The following is a 24,084-nucleotide window of genomic DNA, read 5'->3' on the forward strand; positions in this document are numbered from 1 at the left end:
AAGCTCCCTAACCTTTGTTACTTCTTGTTTGAGCATCTTCATGGATTTGTATTTTACTTCTCATTCACCTCTTTCCCTTTTCTCTCCCTTTGTATCTATCTACATGTAAGTTCAAAATTTCATTATGGGTAAGGAAGCCCATTTGTATTTGACCCAAATGTTGAGGTCCACTGAAACAGGACAGGGGGAGAATCTCAATTGGAGTGAGTCATCATTCTTGGCTCCTTGAAAGCTGGAACCAACTTCAAAGGAGTCTCAACTTGGGGGCAGTTGCACAGATGAATCCCAAACCTTTTTACGTCCTTCTCTTTCTTTCCTCCTCTTCTCTCCTCATGTAGTCCAGCCAGATTTGGCAATTTCAGTTAAGCACGTCTGTGCAGATTTTTAAAATCCATTACATAAGTTTGTTAGCTTAAGACTCTCTTCTTCGACATATGAGCCTAAAATGGCTTTGATTTAAAAATGGAACTTGGCAGGGAATTTGTTCATATGGTAAGATGTTTTTTTCTTAGTTTGGTTTCATTTATAATATGTTTTAATCATTTTTGGTGTTTTCAAAACAAATGGTGAAATATGGGTTTTTTTCTTCTATTTCTGGCTACCCTCCTCTGAAAGGCCTTACTTCTCTCTGTGTGTTTAATTTGGTGCTTGAAAAAGCCTTTTTAGACAGAGGCTGCAAAATGTAGACTTTACATGCCTGTGAGGAGGGAAAATTCAGACATAGATGCTTCTGACCAGAACTGTGGCTCTCAGGGATCTTCTCTAATAGCAAGCAGAAAGGTCATTAAGTGGGTCTCAGAGTATGTACAAATACAGAAAATAAGTGGAATACAAGGAAAAGAAAGGAGGGAAACAAGGCAGGACAGCACTGTTTCTGTATTCATGATCAATGCATCATGATTATCTGAGCAATTATAATTTAAAGGAATTATTTTTTCCCAGTCTGAGGTGCTGCAAAGCAGATTGCCACTAACAAAACTCTTTCTTCTAGCTCCTAGAACAGGTGAGATATGCATTCCCTGATTGGGCCAAATATCCCAAGTTTTCTGTATATTTTTACAGAAGTTTTTCTTTGTGATCTTCTTAGTACATACAGTAACCCATAGATGAGATTTTTGCCCTTTAGCAGGTGGTTCAGACCATGCATCCTGTCAACATCTGTGCAACAGAATTGGGTCCTAATTTTTCAAATTATCTTGTTTCGTGTGCACAGATCCCAACTTTGCCAGGGACAGGAAAGCAGGATACAAGTTAAAGTTCTGTTCAGTCTTGGAACCTCAGAGCATTTGAAAGAAATGCAAGGCTGACCACATGGTCTGCCAGTTGCACCTGCCTATGTAGGAGACCTCAACTTGTGTTTATGGCCAGACTGGCTGAAACAAAATACATGTTGCTTTTGCAAAGGATAATAAATCCAAAGAGCAGCCCTTTTTTGAAAAGGGACAGGCCCTAGGGAAAAAAAAAGCAATCTCCTCTACTCATCCTTTATGGAAAACCCAGCTGCCATTGCTGACAATTTAGGATGAGAAAGAGGAAGACTCTCCATGGCTAAAGCAAAGGAAGGGAGCATCCACTACAGAAACTGTGGTAAAGGGGAAAAATTTGCAGGTACACTTCATCCTGGTTAAGGCTGATGTATGAGGGAGAGGGAAGGATCTTTCAGGCTCAGAGATGGGCTTTAGAAGACCAGCCAGAAAAAAGAACACACAAAAACAAGAAAGCAGAAGGCGTGGGTGGTTATGGGGATTAGTACTGACATATGGAGCCTATCAGCTTGAAGTTTCATGTTTAAATCTGACCTGGGTCAATCATGCCCCAAAGTCATTACTGTTGAACAGCTGTTGGGTGGCCTCTGTGAAATGACTTAGGGGTTTGAGCCCAGTTTCTAGTGGCAGGTGTCCACATTACACAAAACCCATCTGTATTAATTACCTCCCTATATCTGGCAATCTCACCAGAAAGACCAAGTACTAAAGGTTCATAACAGAGACTGAGCTATCCCATTTTATCTTGGGTGGCCCTTCAATGAAGGGGCTGAAGAACTTTGGAAAAATATCATAGGAGAAGACAGCACATTCCCTGCACTGTGGTTCAAGCCAGATCCACCAATTTTCAGTCCCCTCAGACCTGCAGATTTCACTGGTGCTGCGTTTACTCTTGAAGTCAGCAGAAAGTATTTCATAACTGGCAGCTTGCACGATGTTGAATATACATCATTTGGTTTCTACTTTCGGATCATAATAATATAAACAGGAAAACTACATTTTGAATTCATTAAGTTCTTCCTCCGCTGTTTATAAAAGATAAAAACTTCTCCTTTTTTTTTTTTTTCCTAAGGATTGATTGGTGTCATGTACATATTCGTTCACTTCTGTTTATGCAAGATAATAAGAGTATTAACATGGAGGTGGAATAATGGTGTTTATAGTTCCATCACCACTGTTTATATAAGATAAAAACAGTTTAAAAACCAGAAAAAAGAAAAATAGTGAGAGAACATTTGCTGTTACATACATATATTATTTTTTCCCACTTCTATTTGTAAAGAATGTAAAAGAAAAAAAAAAAGTGTTGCAAGTTGAAGAAGAGTTGATTCTGTTTATAATATTTCTGTGCTGTTTACCTAAGATAAATTAATTTAGAATTGATGTAATGAGCAGCTTGGAAGAAGAGAATTGGGGTGAAAGAGGAACTGGTGGGGTTAAGTCTGATACTCTTAGTACCTTGTAATCCTTTCCTTTATTAAGAAACATGAAAGATGCATACCGAATCTTTCTAGTGGGAATTCGATACCACCGGTGAGGCTGGGGACACACGGTGCTGCCATGCCAGCCAATGCAGCAGCTACCAGAGGGCTTGGAGGCTTTCTCTGGTGAGAGAGCTCTCAGAACAGAAAGGATGCTACAATAGCCTGAAAAGATCTCATGAACGTTAAACCCCTCGGTATCATTGTCCATGGACTTAGTCCAATAATTGTGTGTCTGTATGACTCTGTTTTGTTCTGCAGCTTTGAAGTCTAATCCTAATTCCTTCAGGGAGAAAGGCTTGTAAAATGTCTGCATTTCAGAGAGACAGGGAAATACTACCTTTGATGCAAGCCCTATTGTTGGTCCCGCTCAGTCCTTCTGATTCACCCCTGCTCCTACCCGGTGCACGGGCGTATTGACAGATGAGGGAAGCTGGCAGATGTGCATATTTCCTTGGGATGAGGCTGATGCTCTGGTTCTCATTGTAAACCAGAAAGGCCACTTATACCTAATAAAAGGACGACTGTGTGAACATTAATGCATGCACAGGCAAAAAGTCCAGGAGTATTCGCTTACTTTTCCAAATGAGTTTGCTCCAGCTCCCCTCGCACCCTTTGTGTGTTTGCTTTGGCCAAACATTCAAGCAGGCAAGCTTGAAAAATCAGGGGTTCGTACACTTTCAGGTAGGGAACTGTCAGCTCACTTTCGTACTCACCCTGTAAGTGGTAAGTGCTGTGAGAGATGGATTTTTGCACATGCTTCTCACCTCCCTTGTGCAGGTAAAGGAATCAGCCCAGGAGCTGGCTTGACCTTCTCCAAGTGGTGATGGACTAGCTTAAGGAAAAATAGTGAGAGAAAATCGAACTGCATCCCTAACCAGGAAACTATAGAGAATCAGTAAATCTAGAATTGCATCAAAAATGCTCTTTGTCTTCTAAAACAATTCAGCATCTTTTATAATTTCATAGTAGCATTTTTTCCCTCTCTAATCCTGAGTGGACCTAACTCACAACAATGTCTTCCTCTCTTCTTCCCAATTCTTACTTTAACTGTCTTTATAAAACAGACCATTTAAACACACGCATAAGTCCATTTCTGTTAAATGGTTCCTGAAGTAAAGGTTGAATTTTAATTATATCCTTGAATTCCATTTCATTCACACACTTGAATTTAAGCATGAGCTTGAGTATGTGGTTTGAGGGCTCGAGGTTTAACATTAATGCTGTCAGGATGCAAAACAATGCTGTGCACCAGTGGTCCGTTGCATTGCTTGATGCCACCTATGCACCCCTGTTCCAAATGTCAAGTACATGAAGTAGATTGTGTGTGCTTAGTGAGCAGCATTGTCCAAGGTAGACAAAAAATAGGTTTTATTGGGAAAAAAATTGCCATCTACAGTTGGACCTTCCAAAGGCAGATAAGGGTATGAATTTGCCAGGTAAATGAATCCTTGAAAATTTCTCTCTACTAATTGCCAGCCCTTACTTCCCTTAGTGCTGACATGGATGCAAAAAGAAAGGATAGATCTTTCAGCAAGCTGAGAAAGGGTTTAAAGGAACTTCAATCAGAAAGTTTTGTTTTTCAGATGAATATATATTGTCGTGGGTACAAAATGACATTTCCTGAAGTGAAGGCCATTCTCATCCCTATCCAGAGCATTCCAACATACAGTAATATGTGTCTTAATTATGGTGTATCTGTGTCTAAAAAAGGCTCAGAAATGTCACTTTTCAGAGTTGTATAATCAAGTTGCTCCACCTTGCTATTAGGCATGAATGGCAGTCAGTGCTCCAGGGAAGCCTGAAATTGAAAGAGCAGCAGGTGGGGAGCAGTGGGTCAGGATGGGTATACATTTAGGAGAGCTGTGTGGGGAGTCCAGAAGTAGAATAGCGGGAAGTGCTGTAAATTGGATTGAACACGTTGCTAGTGGACAGGGTGAAAGATTATACAGCATTTGTCTGTGTGACCATAATGAGCTTTTTTCCCATAAAAGATTTGGGGAGAAAGTACTGTGTATGAATAGGGTCCCTTTAAGAAGCACTTTTAAAAGAGCTCATTTCGATTCCAATCATGTATATGCCCCAGCAAGACTGTAGCCAGATGCTTGTAGATCTGAAGAAAACAGCCCAACCCTTTTCTTATCATCTACCGGAGATGACAGACTTTAAAAACTCAATGGCACTTTCGATAACTTCTAACAAGAACTGGGACTTGCCTGGCTCCATTTGTCTGGTCAAGGCTGTATTTCTGCAATTTATCCCATGGAGATTTTCAGCAGAACCTTACACTTAGTGTCTAAATTAATGATATTCCTTCCTTTTTGCCATGACAAAAACCACTCTGCACTATATACATTATGCTAAAGTTTTTGTCATGGACACAATCTGTAAAAGCTTTTTCAGCTTCATCATTTTGACAAGCTGATTCCATTAAACCCTTCCCAGTGATCATGTTTGTATGGCGCACATGGGGGAGGTTGTTTGCTCACATGGTTTTCCCTTCTTTGAAGCTAGGAAACAGTGGTCATCTCTCAGGTTACATGTTATGTCTTATCACTGACCTGTCCCCAGGAAAATGTACTTTGAGGGAACACAGACATTTTCTGTGTAGCTTCCCTAGTGAATGAGTCTTCTCTGGGGTGTAGTCCTTAACTTTTCTTTAAGGCTTTTTTAGGATAGAGATATGTCTTAGCTCTTAAAGTGTGTAGGTTGGTCTGTTGATATGTTTGCATTAAAAAGCTCTGAACACATAAGATGTTTTTCAGTATTTTTTACTGTTCCACTTGCACTGAAATGGAAATAGTTGAGTGCTTTGAATAACAAAACTCTCTAGTTTCTCTCAAATACATGGTTTACTCAAAATCCTTCAGTGAAGGCTCACCACATGGTGATACCTCTGCCTGATACCTTGCACTATTGGAGGTTTTAAAGGGGTCTGGACAAACACCGGTAGTTCTGATCCTGCCATACTGGCAAGTGCTAGATGCTGTTGATTAAAGCTGGAGCTGATAAATGATAGAGCTGATAAAGAAAGAAAAGGATGCTTTATTTTAAAATTCATTCACAGCATACTTTTTAAATGAGTTATTTTAATATCAGTTTTTTGGCAATAAGGAAACTTAGGATTTTGTGGCTAAAGCAGATAGGAGACTGGAGGGGAATCAGATCCCACAAAACCTGTGTTTGTCATGAAGGAATGTTTTTTGTCTGCCTTTGCTAAAAATGAACATGGTGCAGAGCTACTTCTTTATTTCAGTCTCAGTAAAGCCAATAGAACATTTTATGCCAACCTCAGTGATGGGCACAGCCACCAGACTTTCTGGGATAATTGTCAGTGCAGAATAGCATTGCCTACAGCCTGCTTTAGCATAAACCCAAAATCTATCTCAGTAGGTTTCCAAGGGCATTGAAGCATCTCAGATTAATTAATTCATTTATCTGTGCCACAAAGAAAAAGGAAATGTTTAAGTGGTGCTTTTTTTTTCTTTTTTTTTTTCTTTTTTTTTTTTTTTTGCAACTACTAATAACTTCACCTTCCTTCCTTGTCCAGGGCGTTTCCACAGACATATTTCTCAAGCTGACAGATTTCTGATCCCCCAGACTGAATAGCTGTATATCTCAGCTTTCCGTCTTACATGAACTTTATCTCCCTCATTTAAAATAGAAAAAGTGCTGTCTACATGAAGAGACCATTATCCTGGTTGGGTTGTTAAAGTTACCGTAATGCTGACTTTATTTTCATGTAACAGTTCTGAACAAAATGTTTCCTTTGAAAGGTCTCAGACCTCTATCCTCCCAGCTCCTAATCACAGTAATATCCAACCTCAAGGAGTCATTAGTGAAGACTCAAACAATATCCTGTAACAAGTCAGCTATGGAGAAATTGGCATAGTTTATCTCTCTGATGCATGTTCATATGAAAATAATGGGTTGCAAAATAAAGGTAGCATTGCTCGCATGCTATACAGTATCCATTGGATCCGAGCCTTTCCTCCCTCTAACTCTGCAGTCACTTATGAGGTAGGGTCCATTTACAGGAAGCTAGTTCACTGTACTTACATTCTTAAACTAGCTCACCTATAAACCTCTGTTTGGTCATGGTAAGCTGTTGCATTTTTAGATAACTGGGAAAATGGTATAATGATTATAGTCAAATCCAGCCCTTAAAGAGGGGTTTACATTTCTGGACTGAATGGATGCAGTGAACTGTTAACTGAGTTTGGATGAGTTCTTGGAGTTGTTTGGTTTTAGTTTCATTTTTTTTTGAAATGGACACTTAGCTTTGCAGGAAAACTGATAAGTAGCGTAAACTATGTCTCACCACTAAGAGATTGTAAAATCTTGGTGTCTGCTGTTTGGTTTGGGCTTCAGCAGTCAAAGGGATTTTCTTCACAGAAAGAAGCATACAGGTGTCTTTTCAGGTTTCAGTGAATATTTTTCTTCTCATTTGATGTGGTTGTAAACTGGGCATCAAAAGATGTGATTTCATTTCATAGTTCTGCCTTAGTATTGATCAGCTTCAAGATCAGTTTAGCTTTCCCTTCTTTCCTTTTTTCATTCCATAAATTATGAATAAGGAGAATTGTCCCTATAAAGCAAAAGGTGATGCTCCACTCATTGGGGTTTGTTTGGGGTTTTTTTACAAATAAAGCTCCTGAGATCGACTCCACAACCTTAAGTCACATTAGTCATAAGTCTCATAGATATGGATAAGCTGTACTGTGTTAGGAAAAATGGGGAAGCTTGGAAAAGCTGAGAAGTGATTCAGAGTTTCACCAAAAATATCCCACAATTCAGTTTGATGTATTATTTCTTCTTGTTGACTGGGTCAGCAAATGAAATTACCTGGCTGAGATAGCCAGATATGTTTTGGTTGGTCAGGAGAGGAAGTTCAGGACTGGAACAAGAATGTCAATTCTAAGCTAAGTCCTACTAGAGAAGGTGCTAGGTACTTGCAGTGTGACTTCTTTTGTATTATGTCTGACTTTTCCCTTCAATTACATCTTGCAATAATTTGATTCAATTGGTTACCCTGTCTCTTCCTCTGTCTATATTATCAAATGGATACTCCAGTTAAGAGAGAAAAGCTGATGAAAAATTCCATCTGAGCTGCTCTGCTGTTGCACAGCTTAAACTCCCTGCAGCATCACCTTGATGGTGAGGGTCAGGGAGGAAGGCATATCAAAGTTAAACTGATAAAACAAGGTTTCAGGAAGGGAGATGGTTTGAATATATTGGCAGTAAAACTTAGAATTAGGAACAGGTTCCTATAAAACAACATCATGTTTGATGATAAGAGGGATCAGATTCTGTGGTAAGAGACTGCATTCTTGACACTTCAGCCACTCATCCCCATATAAAAGAGCAGTGAAAAGTTTGTTTGCTGTGAAACTGTTTTCAGGGCACACATCACAGAAGTAACAGCATGCTGCAGAAGACACTGCTCTCCTACCAAATGTGAAATGGAGAGTATTGTTCCCAGCAGCCATTTTAGTGGAGCTTTGTAAGGTAGTTTGATTTATTTTAGTAGGCATAAAGTGAGGAGAAACAGATGAAAGATAAATTCCGAAGTATTGATGATGTCCTTGTAGGAAAAAAACAGTTGGTTTTCCTTCTGGAAAACTCGGAAGAAAACATACTTAACCTGTCTTTGTAGATGCCTGGGGCTTAACACTGCATACAGAGGTACAGCTGCATGACCCTGGTGACTTCAGTGTGTCTGCAGGGGTTTAAAGGCAAGTGAAATCTTTCTGTAATGCTTTTAGTCTTGTTCCAAGCATTGTGTACTCTCCCAAGAACACAGCTCGTGTTCGAAGCAGTACAGATTTTTAAAAATTGAGCACAAGCCGTATGCTCTCTTATCTTTCAAGGATTTGCTGCTCTTGTCTATGGTATCTGTCAGGTTAAGATATTCCTGTAGGTCTTCATAGAGTCAGGTTGTGGTTTCTTTATGGATAGGTGGTCAAGAAAACATCCTGACAGTTTCTTTAAATGATTGTGGCAGTGGATCTGACATGCTCACACTTTCCCATAATGATCTTGCTGCCACTTTGCTCCTGATTAACAAACACCCTCATAGTCAACTCCTAAACCATGCAGCTCTCACCAAAGAGAGCAAGCTGGATTTTTGAAGTTCAGTGTAACCCCAGCCTGGGGCTTGCCAGAACTCTGCTCATTCCCTTTGTGCCCCATCAGCCATGGATGATGCAGACCCCCACATCCCTGCAGAGCCCTCCAGTCCCCTTGCAGCTCAGGCTTAGCAGTGTTCCCCACTCCAGCCCAACCTTTTCTCCAGATATTGCAGTACTTGTACACTCAGCCAGTGCCCTTTAGTTCTGCTCTGCAGTGCCATCAGGGGAAAGTGATATATCAGAGTACTTATGTCCCAAATTGAATGTTAGTCAGATGTTAAAATGAAAGAAATATTATGGAGAGTCAGCACGTCTCACTGTGGAAATAAATTACGTAGAGTGTCATGGCTCTTGGGACCACATATGATCCAAAGACACCATTTAGAGAAGTGATCACAACACCACTGGATTTATCAGTTCATGATGGAGGAACATTAATACCCAGAAAGCAAATAATCATTAGCAATAGAAAGCTCCCAACCAGTAACTTAAACTCATTTTTAAGGGTCACTTCCTCACATTAGTAGCCTATTTGTATGTATCACTAGATTTTATAGCAATTATCTCCTTATTAATAGTAACTTCACTAATTGCTATTATTAATAAAGATGCATTTAGTTCCTAGTACCTTACTTTCTCAATTTAACATTTTGGTTACTCAAGTGCCATCTGCCTAAATAATTTAGTATTATTTGATTTTATTCTCTCATGCTGTGCAGTCCAGTTTTGGAACCGCAGAATTCAGGATATGTACTTGAGAGGGTGTAGGGAGCGGGGACCATACACTAGGACTGCAAATCTCCAAGCGGGGAAGCAAAGATGCTTCACTGCTTATCCACCTTGCAATAAGGAAAATATGACTTGATGTGGCTGTGGTGTAACACAACAGATCCAACCTCTGAGCTGCCACTTCAACCACACTCCCTCAGAACAGAAAATTCACCTACAGGTATAATCAGAGCCGAGACATAGTTTTGAAGGTCCGATCCTGAAAGGCAGCCAGAACCTTTAGGTATACATCCCTGTATTTGGTAGATATGTTTTCTGTTTTCTTCTGTTCAAGGTTTCAACACTGAGTTCTAAGTGCCAGGAGAAACCAAACCAAAATATTTTATAAAATGGAAATGCCCAAATTGCTTCTGGACCATAAAGAGAACTCATCTGGTCCACCACCAACTTCTCTTTTCTCTCTTTTGCAAGAGTGAACAGGGAGCAGGCTGTGTGCTGGGTGGAAACAACGCAGTCTCAACACAGCCATTATTTTTCCAGCACCATCTTTGCTCGATGGTCTCTTGATGGGAGCACACACAGCCACACAGTGAGGGAGAAGGGGATCAGGATTCTGGGAAAGATCACAGACAGGAGCAGGCAGCAGCTGCCACCAGAGCAGTGAAGCTGACAAGTGAAGAATATATTTAACCTTTCTTTTTCCTCACTTTTTCTAGCTTTGCCCTCACCCTGAGCCCCTTAAAGCAACGGCTGCTGAAGCTGTAATGTGTTGTTACTTCCAGAGAACTCTCCTGCTCTTCTTTTAAATATGTTTTCCGCCAAGATGCTTTGTATAGAGACTTTTCTTGACTGAAGTTCTTCTTAGGGAGCAAGAGACCTCCAATGGATGTTAATTAGAGTTCGGTTTGCAGATGCAAGAGATTACTGTTTTTATTTCATCAGTCTCATTGTTTTCACTGAGAACAGCTGTTAGAACTTACTTTGGGCTGAGTTACCTGTGGAATGAGTCAGCTTGATGTCTTTTTGAATTAGCTTACATATAGATGAAAGTCCAAATTTCAATTAGATTAATTTCTTTTGTTTTATCAAAACATATTATCCAGCCTTCCTGGCAAGCAGAGTGTGCTGAAAAATCTATTCCATCAAGATTTGTCTTTTGTGTTTTCTAGTCGTGGGTCTGTGAAGTTTTCTGGTTTATAAAAGCATTTTTGTGTGTGTGAATGTGTAATGCTCATTTAAAGTCTACTTTTCCCAGTACATATTTCTCTATATGAAAAAGACAGACGTAAAATTTTAACTAGTTTTAATTACAAGAGAAAATTTAAAAGTCTCCTTTTACTTCACTTAATGGCCCAAATTTAACAATGATATTAAATACATTCTTGACATTAAATACATTAGTGAAAGAAAATGTAAGCTTGAGCTGTATCATAGTTCCTTTACAGTATGTGTTAATGTAGACTTAAATTAAGACAAATTTGAGAGAGGAAACAGTCAATTACCTTTTCTATTATCTTTGGTGGACTATATCTTCTAAACAAACTGTGTCTTTAGAAAATGAGTGATGGAAATATTATCAATAAGTTTTGATTCAAAATTGTTGTCAAGTCATCACTGCATTCTTTACAGAACCACAGTTTGGCTGTTTGTTTCATTAAAAAGAGCATATGCAGCTGTAGTTAAGTAGATTTTTTTAAAAATTCTTTCATAATACATAATGAAAATACATATACGTGCAGCAACACATACAGACATGTTATTTCTTATGTACACAGAAGAACTTCTTGTTCTTTCCTAAAGATCATTTCTTCCTAAAGATCATTTTATTTTGATTCTCCAGCATTGCAGACTAAGGGTTTATACATGGCCATATAACTGGCTCTCAAGCTGTATTTGCAGTGCTCTCTCCCATAGGATCTTTCTCCCTCCCTGCAACAAGCTGTCAGATGTAAAACCATCTCCTCAGTTCATCCCTTTCCAAGCACTAGCTCAACTGAGTGATGTTCATTTCTTGTCTTATTAAACAGAGTAGCCAGCCCTTCTCCTCAGTCTTGTGTGAATGAAAGAGTCCATGAGGACAAAGGCTGGACTGTGGAGCTTCCTCTTCTGATAGGACAGAGAGGTGAAGATGCAAAGGAAGGAAAGGAATGTGCCCTGTTAGCCGTTTGCAAAGACTTACTGGATTTCAAAAGGAGCAGGATTGGGCCTGTGCACGGGTCAGGATCTGCTGAACTGCTTTTTCTCCGATGTGCCTTTTGGACCATGTCTGTGCTGTGACACGCTGCATGAGTGGGTGTCATTATCAGTCCCCAAGCAGACACCATTGTGCAGTGAAGCCTGTTAATCCAGGTCACTGAAATTCCAGATATTTTGGCTGCTAAAGGAGGTGGTCACTTCAAGTAGCATGACCACAGGGAGAAAAAATATTAAAAAAACCAGGAGAACTTGAAGGTCATTTTCCTCTGTACATTGCCACATTGTTTTTCCTGATGTGGCCCTTACCTCGCGTGTGATATCTGTGGCTAAGGTGTTGTCATATTTCTGGTATGCTAACATAACATTTGACTGCCTTCCTCCTCATTCTTGTAATTAACTCCTAATATTAAAGCAGTTTCCATCTCTGGATTCCTCAGCAAGCTGATTGAAAGGCGATTTAATTGCACAGCATTGCCAAGAAACATGTTAGGTGATTGCTGGCTGTAGTAACAAGTAATGTGAAGGTAATAGAAGATATCACAGGGACTAAGATTTTGCTGGCCATTAGCAGAGGTGACTTCAAAAAGCAGATGATAATTAGTATAGATTTCACTGAACCGAGTTTCCATCTGCTGCTAGTCACCAGATTTTGAGCTGCTCTCCTATTAAAGATTTGCATGTATGTTCCTGGATTCTCGATGGAAAGGACACTTAGGGGAAAGGGGTATAAATCAGCAAATAACTGTGTAACCTGCAGAAATATAAATCTATGTAGATTAATCCGTGTTTCCTAAATTGCATACTAGATTGTAATTCAATCAAAGGGTAGGGGTCGTGTGACGTTTATGAACATTTATGGATGGTATAAGCACTCAGATTAAATGTCAAACCTGGTATTCAGTTCAGAAACACGTATTATTGTTATTCATTAATATATAAAAACAACAATTATATCCACTAAAATCCTCAATTTAATATTGCTGTAATCTGTCTCTGCTGTGTCAGAGATGCAGCGCAGTCTCTTTGCCCCCCTCAGATCATTTAAAGGGCTCTGCTGAATTTCAGCCCAGTCTGCTCTTTCCCCCCAGCATGGCACTGGCTCCATTTGGCCCCCTCTGAACTGAGGAATTCTCTAGTAAATGATACTTTTTATCTTCCACTGGGATTAAATTTTAGTTTTCATACTGAGCAGATGCACCCAGAAGGGGAGGAGAGGAAAAACTCTGGATCTTAGATCCAATTCACCAAGTATATTATGCATGATAAAGCTGTGCCCATCCCTGGTTCCATATCAGTAAAGGGTGAAAATGCTTTGAGGCAAGAACAGTCATTTTAGGATTATCTAAATTTGTTGTCAGTCCTTCAAGCCTGCTTCTTCCCAGTCTGTGGCTAAAGGACTAGCATTGCTCACCTTGGTGTAGTGCATTACATCAGAGAGATCCTAAATCACTTTGCAAAAATGGAGCAGAATCACTGTCCCAATTTACTGCTAAGAAAGCACTTGAAGCAGGTTAACTGAAGCCACTTAGCAAATAAACTGTAAGACGCAACTGAACATCAATTGCAGAAATTACTTTGGCACCTAAGATGTCAGTGTTGTTGGAAGGAAGCAATGTTTAAGCTAACAAAGGTAATAGGTTTCATCATGGTTTAGAGGCAAAATTTTACTGACTTCCAATGGACTTCAGCATGAATGCCTTAGTCACTTTTGAAAATCGTAGTTAGCATCATAAATCTATTATCTGCTTATATAATGTAACTCATACCACTGGTTTTCACCGTCTTAACTTCCCATAAATAGAAATTCTTCAGTGTTTAGGAACTTCATTCTCATTAAATTTGGGGGGACTAGATTTCTAAATAGCCTTAACATGTAGACCTTACTCATCTCTGTGTCTTTGTGATTTAAATAGAATTTATTTATGTAGCAAAGAAAGAGAAAAGGAGAAAAATCTGACCACAATGAAGGAAGGACAGGTTTAAGATTAGCCCTTGGCTATTCTGTTCAATGGCCAAAACATCTTCCAAATAATACTGATTAATTAACACTAGGAATTCAATATAAAGAAAAGGATCAGTGGATTCCATTTGTCCATTCCCCCAAACAGAGCCATAGTGGGTTGAAAACAAGCGACATAAAGAGACAAGTAACTATTCTGTTTTTAACATAGAGACATGGGGAAACTGGCCAGCTTGCTTCAACTTCATTTTCTTAAGCTGTTATATAATAATATATCTTGAAGAAATCTACTGTGTTAATCTAATGTAATTAGGTTAAATGTCTCTAGTGACCAACAGTGCCATATGATAAGAAGTTTCACCCCAGCATTTTAATGGTTTGGGTTCTGCTCATGGTTTCAATTAAGTCAGCATGATTGCACAGGGCAGTGAGAACAGGATTTGGCCCATTTCTCTCCTGCATACGTGTTCTGCACTTATCTAACCTGGAATGAATCATAGCTTCCTCAGACACATCTTGTTTTTCCAGTACTTTACAGGGAAAGTTTTGTTTTCATATATTTTCTTTTGAACAAAACTGGTAATCAAGTGTCCAGACCAATTGCAATTATTTTAAAAAGCACGGTGTTTCAGTTCTGGTGATTTTGCCAGATTCTAGTTTGCAGCTTCTAGTATATTGTGCCTGTCTATAATCACAATACAGTTTTAATTAGACAGGACAATCTTTTACACTTCTTAAAGCAAATTTGTTGGTAATGTTGGTGTAAGTCATTAGTCAGCACCTCCAGAATCTCAGGCCATAATTTGTAGAATTCTTTGGCATATGTGTTGTCAAAATTGCTCTATGCTTTCCCTTAAGAGACCTTGTTTTATGTTGCTTATAACAGAGCCAAACTCTAACCTCAGCCTAAAATTTTCCATTCTGTGTTTTATTTTCTTTTCCCCAAACTGGATGCCTCCCACTTTTTTTTTACTTTTTTTCACTTTTTTTTTCATTTTTTATTTCCTTTTTTTTTTCAACACTGGGACTCCAAGGCATATTCTTTGGCTCAGACCCCTTGTCACAGGTTCTTCCCTGGTTTGCAGCTCACTGTCCATCTGCCCAAAACTCTGAAAGAAATACTACTCTACCAGCTACCAGCCCCTAACAGTGCTTCACCGTCATCTGTTACAGATGAGTCCATAGACTTCCGTGGTTAAGTCTTCAGGAAAAATGTAAGAGGAAAATAAGGGTTATGTGCTTAGGAAAGGAGATTTTTCTCCACCAGGAGAATTTCCCTGTTACAGTTCATTAGAATAATGGATTCTTGAAAGCAAGATAGTGACCTTGTCTCTGCCAGCTTGATCTTGCCCTTCCTTTCATTTTATGTCATTTCAGCTTTTCAGTCTGGGCAGAATCCATCCTGTCTTCTGTCTCATGCAAATCTTCCTTACATGTGGGAGCAGTCAGCTCCTTTAAAGAGAAATTTGCTGTTAAAAGGGCCTCTGTGGGTGACCTGTCCAAAAGATGCTGTTAGCATCTTGTTTCCTGTCCTGACAGTTTTTAGGATTGTCTCTGCTGTATTTCCTCCACCTCCCTTGCAAACCAAGCACTGGATTTGTACACATGCTTTCTCTCACACTCTCCTCTACCAGGACCATTATTCCCACAAATAGTAGCTACAACTCTGAACAGATTTTCTGCCTGCCTTCCCTCTCTCTCTCTCTCTCTCCTGTGACAGCTCCTCTCTTTCCCTTCACTCTCTTAACTCAGGTTTATATTTCTGTGAGGTTTTTTAATTGCTTTGAGGAATGACAGAGCTAATCTCACCCTGTAACTAGACAGGAAGCAGAAGTTGAGGGCCATGTCTTAAGTACTGGAGTATGCCACATGGATCCCATGGTCGTTTTGTGCTGTGCTCCTGCTCCCCCGATAACAATCTTCTGGAGAGCACTGTCTGGCCTGACTACCCAAATTTTTTTCAGCTTGGCAAAGGGAAGGGGAGACAGGACTGATTTGTAGCTTTGAACATTTGGGGAGCATCTGCCTTTGTTTTCTGTGTCCAACAGGAGTGTGTCTTCTTGTTACATTTCAGAGCATCAGGCTTTGATTAATTTTGTTTATTGCTTCATCCCAGGTTATTATGTTTTGGAAATAAATATGGAAATAAATATGTTGGCAATAAAGCTTAGACTCACCATAGTAGACCTGCAGTCTACCAGAAGTTTGCAAACCTTTAGCCATTCCACTTTCATGCAGTCATTTTTTTTCTTAGGGGTCTCAGGGTAACAAATCAATCAAGTCCAAAAGATACTGTGTTGACAGAAGGAACTAAGACAACACAATTTTTCTGTGCAGCTATCAGCTGTAATGTAAGCATTCTCAGCCCTAATAATAAGCCTAACCCCTCTTCTGTGAAGGTCAGGATGAAGAAGGCGAGTTCTGTTTCAGAGTCCTGTATCATCTGGCATGACTGCTAAGAAGGATGCCGTTCAAATCTGGCAGTGTTCTTGTGATAAGAGCATTTGTCCATAGGAGCCACAAGCCTATTTCACGGAGCCTGTTGAACAGCCACCAGAGGATATTTAGTCTCTGCTGGCCTGGAATGATCCCAGGACTGAAAAGCTTCTCAGCCACTACCAGTTTTCTCAGCTACATAGTTCTGGGGTCAGGTAGTTTCAAATCATTCAAGATCTATGTTGTTTGTGAGTTTAAAAGGGTTTTTTTTTCCCTCTCCTGTGGGAATTGCCACCATCTGCAAGTCTCCTTGATCCCTGTTTTATATTATTACATTGGTATCATTTAGTGTGTTTATTAACAATTTGATATCCTTTTTTCTTTCTCTCTTTTCTCCTCAGATCACTCACAATCAGTTTGTGGCCTTTCTCTGGAGGAACCTTTCCTTGTCTCTTGTGTAAGTATTTATAACATTTTATACTTTTCTTTGATATAAGTTGTGCCTTTTCTTCAAGTTCCATCAAAGTCAGCCTGGGGCCTCTGTTACTTCCCATGGCCACAGGACTCAATACTGAATTTTTATTCTAATGCAGTCCAAGATTTCAATGTAGTGTCACTTTATGGGACTCAGATTTTAGTTCAGTGACATTGTATGATTGACTGATTGATCTGGAATTTATGTGTGCATTTCTGGATAACAATATGGAAGATTTCTGTTTATATGTGGGGGTATGCATGTTCTGATGGACATAATGCAAGTGCAGAAAACAGTCAACTAGCATTGCAACCTGTCCATGCTGAAGTTTGACCCTGTGGTGTGGGACCCTTCCTTACCTAGTCCTGGCTGCTCTCTGAGCTGCTCTTCTTATCTGAGTAGATTAAATGTGTTGTATTCTCATTGACATCCAGCAGTATCAGGATTAAAAATCTGTCAGCAATTTCTTTGGAAGGTGTTATGCAGGATTCTTTTCTCACCTAGTCACATTCATTTGAGTTTGGTTGCTGGTTTGTAGGTTGGTGATTTGCTGACCTTTTTAACTGAAGAAAATACTATGTTTATCCAGATAATTGTGTTTTCAAGACCCAGAACAGGAAGAATTAATTTTTTTCACAGTTTAAGTTTTGTTCTTTTTCTTTTTGTGGGGGGAATAAGGGATGGAGCCTTTGGGAGTGTTTGTTTGTTATCATTTGAGTTTTAATTTTGTCAGGTTCTGACACACGATGGTTTTGCGCATTTGGAACAAAAACTCACATTTTTCTGGGATTCCTTCATACATATTGGCAGTGAAATCTGTGCTTTCGAAACAATGACTCTTCTTGTTGAAATATAAAGGGAAATATAGCACTACCACTTCATAATATTTACTATAGTTAAGTAAAGACAGACCAAAGTTTTCCAAATGTCCACCAGCATTTTAAGCCACTGTTTTGGGATGTCCAAGCTGAAGCTATTTAGTGAATGCCAAAAATAATGAGGACTTTTAAATTTAGGTTTAGAACTCCATGTCCAAATATACCTGGACTTTGTGTTGCTTCATATCTCCACTTTGCAATTTAAATTCATGCTTCCTACCTGTTCAGAGAGAAAAGTAGGTGACTGTTAAAGTGTTGCCTGGAATTTAAAAAAAAACCCATCACAGTAAGAGAAATAACTCTTTCATATTAGGAGAGGAATTAGGGAGAGGAATTAAACCTGCAAATCTGTAAATTTATGTTCAAGTTGTGTTTTGATTGTTGGAATTTCTTTAAAGGGATGCAAAAATGTAAATGGGCGTCCGTAATTTTTTCAAGGTGCTTGCTGAAACCATAAAAGAGCTTTCTTTTCCCAATACTAGACCTAAAATATGTGCCTTTAACATTTAAAGTTGACCCACTACTTTTGCAGTGCAGAAGGAAATGGCATGGTGCCTTCTTCCCCACCCTGTGGGCAAAAAGATGAGATTTGCTGCAGTGGCTGCAAAATGTGGTATGACAATGCTAGCTCCCAAGGAGAAGACGCATTTGAGTTGACCTATTATGCCTATGGTGTCCCCATATTTCTTTCCCTCTCCTTTGCGTTTCATTATAAGGTGTCCCAAATCTGTAATTTACAACATGCTGCTCCAGTTTTGCTCTGATATATTTGCTACAAATAAGTAGGAGCCTATGCATGTCCATAGCTGCCTGTGGCGGTGTCAGGCCTGCGAGATGAGGGGAGCAGAGGCGCCCACAGAATGCAGCATGGCTTATGTCTAACGTGACATTTATTTGACTCAGAAAGGCAATTGATTAAAGGCCCATCGGACCTTTGCCATCATGTATTATGTATTTATCCAGCAGGAGCAGTTTATAACAGCCCCTGACAAATCCTATTACTTTTGTTGCAGAAGTTCATAATATCGATAAAAAGCATTAATGATACTCAGGGATGGGAAGCGTTAACATCGCTTCTGTTAACGCTTCCCACAGCAGCGGCAAAACCATTTATGTCTCTGGCAGACACCATGTGCCTTCAACATTTGCACAAAGGCACCAGTTTAGCATTGTTCTACTTCTGCAGGGCAAGGCAGTTAGGTGGAAACAGCAAGCTGGCTTCATGATAAGTAGGTAGGTATGTGGAAACCTGAAGCTGAAATCCCTCTTCGACAGTGCTTTGCTGTGTGCCCATGCGTTTGTTGTTTTCCATCTGTCTGCATTTGTTTCTTGACATGTAGGATTAGAATCACATGTTCTCTTGCTTCTTTAAGTCAGGCTTATTCCACAACTAAGAAGGGCTTCTTGGTGCTCCTCCATTCCTAAATGAGCAAGCTCCATAGGAGCCCTACTATATTTCAGGCATGTCTTGTTCTGTACTGGCTCTTCCCTTTCTCTGTGGAAGGCAGGTCCTTCAGGCCATAGATAGTCTTGGTTCTTTTTGGTAACAGAAAAAGTGTAAATGGGACATTTTTACACTAGAAGCTGTTAATGGTACCTGACAAGCATGTTTCTGATCTAGATAACTGATTTGTTCTGCCCTCTATCTCAGTGTCTGGCACTGGGCTCTCTTTTCATATCCCTTCCCACAACTTCCTGATGAATCAGTCTTCATCCTTCTCCCAGATGTTACACACATGTCTACCTAATTATATGGCATCAGGGCTTTGGAGGTGGAAGGATTTCATAGATCTCTGCCTCAAACTGTATTCCCACTTAAGAGGAATACAGTTAATCTCTGCTCCCCTGCAATGTGCTCAGGACTTTGAGAGACACAGGTTCTTTGTCAAAATCATTCTTTTCATGGAAGAGGTCTTCTGTAGCAGTATCGACATTACTAAGGTGCTTTACAAAAGGAGAGATAGCTACACTAGGATAAATAGTTATAGCAGGACACTTCCTTAACTTCCAGAGAACTACCTGTTCAGATGAAGCCCATAAAATATTGAAAAGTTATCTGCTGTTGGCGTTGGTAAGTGCAAATCAGAAGTGCACCAAAGTCATCCAGATATGAGGAAGTCGCAGGACACGTTAACCTAATTCCATGGATATCTGTCTGTCTTGTTTAAATAGATTTCTGATGTGACCAGGTTGTACTGAGCTCCAGCATCATTCCTGAGCACTGATTCTAATTCTTGTTACTTGACATCCTAGTTTTAAAAAATGAAAGAAAAGAAAGAAAAAAATAAAAGTAAAAAAAAAAAAAAAAAAGAAGGAAAAAAGTGCAAAAAGTGTCGTTTATTCCTCAGCTTCATGAAGATGTATTTGGTCAAGTAATGATGACCTAAGGGAAGCTGAGAGGCATCTTACTGATCTCATCATAGTTATGAGAACCATCCATCATATGGTCAGTGATTTGTATGTCAAAAGACACCCAGCAGTATTCCAGCCTGCCAGTAGCCAGTTTCTGAGAATCCTTACTGACTTTATCAGACGTGATGATGCCCAAATAGTCTTTGATATCTATGTATGTGTCCCCACTTTGGTACTTGTTCACCACCAAACTGTCATCTGTTGCCACTCTGAACCATTATCATGAAATAACAACAAACTGGCCCCCTCTGAATCCCTTTCTGGTTCTGTGCTTAGTGTTGTTTTGCAGATGAGGAACAACAGCAGTGATTGCTACATCAGGAACAGGGAGGAGGCATCTTTTCTCTTCTCAGGTTTCTGAAGAAGCTCTCCCTTACTTGAGAAAAGGATAATAACCTCCAGGTCAAGCTTATTCATGAATCAGAAATGAACATTTGCAAAATGCCAAAAAAGTCTACATGTAATAAGCCTTATGTTTACAACAGCTTTCAAGAGTTAGCATTTTTCAAGAATTATCATAATTAATGTAATAAATAGGCATGCAAATTATCCAGAAGAATCAGTTGATCTGCTTCTGAAAATAAGGAGGTTTAGGAAGTGAATGGTCACCTAAACAGCAATCTGAGACAGGAAAGGAATATTCTTTGCTCAGCTATTATGTGTCTCCTGAAGGAAGGGAATGTTCCAAAAAAGAAAACAACACGGGCAGACGCAAATGAGAGAAATGGTGAAACAGCCTCAAAATGGCAGCCAAGCTGAAATTCTACTCTGGTGTGTTCATAGAAATGAAACCGTATAACTGAGAGTACACCTTGGGATGAATGTTCTTGAGCAATGCCACAATTTTAAGATGTATTCTTTATCTGAAGATGTAGCCATCAAATAAACAAATAAAATATCAAATAAACTTAACAAATAGACTTGCATGGAAAAAAACCCCTCATTATTTAAAACAAATCTGTCAAAGTTCACAGGTTTGTTTTAAAGCATCTGACATAAATACAGACCAGATATCCAGAAAACTCAGGATGTAGCCACATTTACAAAAAGGGGAAAAATTTGGACCCATTTTTTCATTCAAGCATTAGTTTAAGTGTTGACATTCAAATTGTTTAGTAAGTAATAAAGTCTGCACGTAGCTGTGAAGTTGATGTGTGGATTACAATAGAGGCGTGTGTGCAACCTGCCTTCTAATTGCAATACCTACAATATATCCACTGGTGCTGGATGAGATTGAACTCAAGATTGGCCAGCATGACAGCTGAAAATGTCACACCTTTCTGCCATTATGCATACTAGCAATCTCTTTGTTCTGAGTTATTTTTCCTTTACTTAGTGTAATATAATGTATTGAGTGTTAGCTTTTTTTTGAAATATTGCAGAGTACAACAGAAGAAAAAAAATTACTTTAACTAGACAGTTGTAAGAGCATAATATTTTAGGTTTAACTAGAAAAAAGGAGGAGACAGAGAGAAAATGGAGTTGTTCAATGCACTTTTACCCCACACTGGCATAATTTAATATATTTGGATGGAAAAGACCACCTTTCCAAAGCAGTAGCAGCATTTCCTACAGCAGTTTTAATGTCAACCATCAAAATATTAAGACAGACCAGTTTGTTAGGTCAAAATCACTGTTCAAAATGGTAACAACTAGAGTGTGGCAGAGTTTATCAGAATATTCCCTTTGTAGTTACGGTAAATTATCTTCCAGCTTTGGCAAGCACATTGCTCTTCTACAGCTGTATCACCAAATGTCTTTTTCTTTTCTGGGCTTTATTGTGAGTCCTCCTGGTGCAGAAATCCTCTTTGGTGCATCCTGCTTTAGCATCATGTTGTGTATCTGCCTCCATCAAATATATTCACCAGATATAGGGTAAAAATGGTACCAAGAACATTTTGTGCTGGAGGAGTGGTTGTTATAAAACACAACATCCAGAAATAGGATGTTTCCCAAAAGTCACCTTTTGATCAAGACATTGTAAATATGTCTTTTGAAGCTGGCACCAAGACATGAATACTCAGGGAGGTCCACATCCCTGCCCACATGCCCATGTTCATGCTGAATGTCCTCTGTGCAAGACACCACAATGGAAAATGAGCTTGTAAGAGGATTTCCTCCATCTCCTTCTCCTCTCCACCACTCCCACTTAAAAAAGAAGCAAATCATCTGCCATGTATCTCGTCTGTGTGCCATTACACAGGTGCACATGTCAAAACACATGTGAGTAGTCTTCAGACCACACTTCCTGAAGGCTGTTTTGCCTTTTGATGGGAATGGGAACTCTTAGACATAAAAGATCACAGTATATTGAGAAATAATGATTCTTTCCTCTGAAGTTCTTGTTCACTGCTGAAGCTTTCCATCATTTTGGATAATATCGTGCTGCATATGCTTCACAAATTCAGCCCCCCAGCTAATATTTTCATTTCATGTGTTTGCATGCCCAAAATATTAGATTTTTGCGCACCACCGAAAGCAAATGCTTTTAGATCTGAATAGATCTTGCTCTCTCTCTCTCTCATTCCACCTTACTGAGTTTTAAGTTTAATAGAATAGCTGTATCAGTTTTCTGAATGATGTTTGCTAATGTTTTAGCTTCTTAAGCATACTCTAAACAGCTTGAATTTTCAAGGACAAAATTGAAATCCCAACTTCAAATAGCATGCAATTTAGAAGTATTCGTGCCTCACCCAATCACCAAAGTAAGGATCAGTTGCAACATTTGGATCTGGGTGTGTATTTAAATTTCATATTTGTCTGTGTTCATTTATCCTGGATGTCTGAAAAGAGATTAATTGCTTTTCAATTTTTGCAGTAAATCCACTTCTACATAAAAGACAAAAAATAATGTGTAACATTCTGGATGCTCTGCAATATGCACTGGAGGTTGTGAAGGAGAACTACTATATGTGATCAGCATATAACCAGCTCTGAAGAATTAAGTTTTTCTGACAATGTTTTTCATTTTTTGCATTTAATTTTTTTTTTGCATTTTGGGGTTTAGGGCAAATTTCTTGCGTCAATGTCTGTGCATGCTTAACATGGTCCCATCATGACATTAAATACTTAAATTCTGCCACAGAAGGCTAAATGCAGCTTCTCTTCCAGTAATCTTTAATGGAAAGGTAGCAATTCTAGTCATTCAAATACCTACAGACTGAGACATGCCTCAGGGAAGATTGTCAAAAATCCTGTTTTTTCTTGTTGAAAACAGTTTGGCAGATCTTTTGTTGTGGAGCCTGCAATTTAATCTCTCGTTGGTACCATGACTTCTGTGGCAATGTCTTCACCTTCCATCCTGGCTTGTGCCACTCTGCTAGTGGGCAGTCCTGTTTTTCCTATTGCAGGAATGTACAAAGTGTCCTAGCCTGACTGGACTTAGAGAATCATGTAGTGTGTTCCGGGAGAACCAATGTTTTTGTAAGTGCTTCTGATCACCAGGCATTGCTCCTCCACATCTTGTTCCAGCAGCATTTTCTGGGGATGCAGGGTTCAGCATTCAAAGGCATTCAGCAAGATTTTGTAGATGAATGGGCATCCTGTTCTGGGAATAAGAATATTTTAAAAGCACAAAACTGAATTAGATATTTAATTAAACTGTACAAGCGAGGTGTTGAGAGAGTTGTAGCATCTCTGAACATTCCAAAGGATGGAGACAGAGAAATTACACTTGAACATTACAGGTAGATGAGAACTAAATATTGTTAATGAGCAACTTATTGGTGTTGATTGATCCTTTAATAGCTGTTAAGCATTTCCCCACTTTTTCCTAATCTATGCCCCCTCCCCTTGAGGGGCCTTACAAATAAATGTTAGCTGCTCCACCCAAATCTTACCAGATAGAAAAAGCTATTTTATTTAACTAAGCAATTGTGGAAAAATAGCCTTCACCTTGCCCAATAATTCTTTCTTCACCACTTCTTCATCTCCCCTTCAGGTAAGCAGTTGCCCACCTTACAGTCCTTTTGCAAATCTTGATCTAAACTCATAATTTCCCTTGTGATACTGTATCAAATGCTCTACTGATAAATTAAATTTACTGCATTTCCTTTGTCTGGATAATCAGTTATCTTATCAAAGAAAGTTATCAGGTTTGTCTACTGCAAACTACCTTTGGC

The 24,084-nt window shown here is 39.2% G+C and overlaps 1 protein-coding gene across 24 annotated transcripts in view; it reads left to right on the plus strand.

The window, feature by feature from the left end:
* The window catches only part of ZBTB20 (zinc finger and BTB domain containing 20), a 473,996-nt gene that overhangs the window by 341,184 nt on the left and 108,728 nt on the right, over positions 1-24,084 (plus strand). For all 24 annotated transcript variants that reach the window (XM_058829852.1, XM_058829841.1, XM_058829861.1 and 21 more), the window contains one exon: positions 16,600-16,655. The gene's annotated coding sequence lies outside the window, so the exon portion shown is untranslated. The remainder of the gene's footprint in view (positions 1-16,599; positions 16,656-24,084) is intronic.

This window comes from Poecile atricapillus, chromosome 1, assembly GCF_030490865.1.
Source record: "Poecile atricapillus isolate bPoeAtr1 chromosome 1, bPoeAtr1.hap1, whole genome shotgun sequence".
NCBI classification, from domain to species: Eukaryota; Metazoa; Chordata; class Aves; order Passeriformes; family Paridae; genus Poecile; species Poecile atricapillus.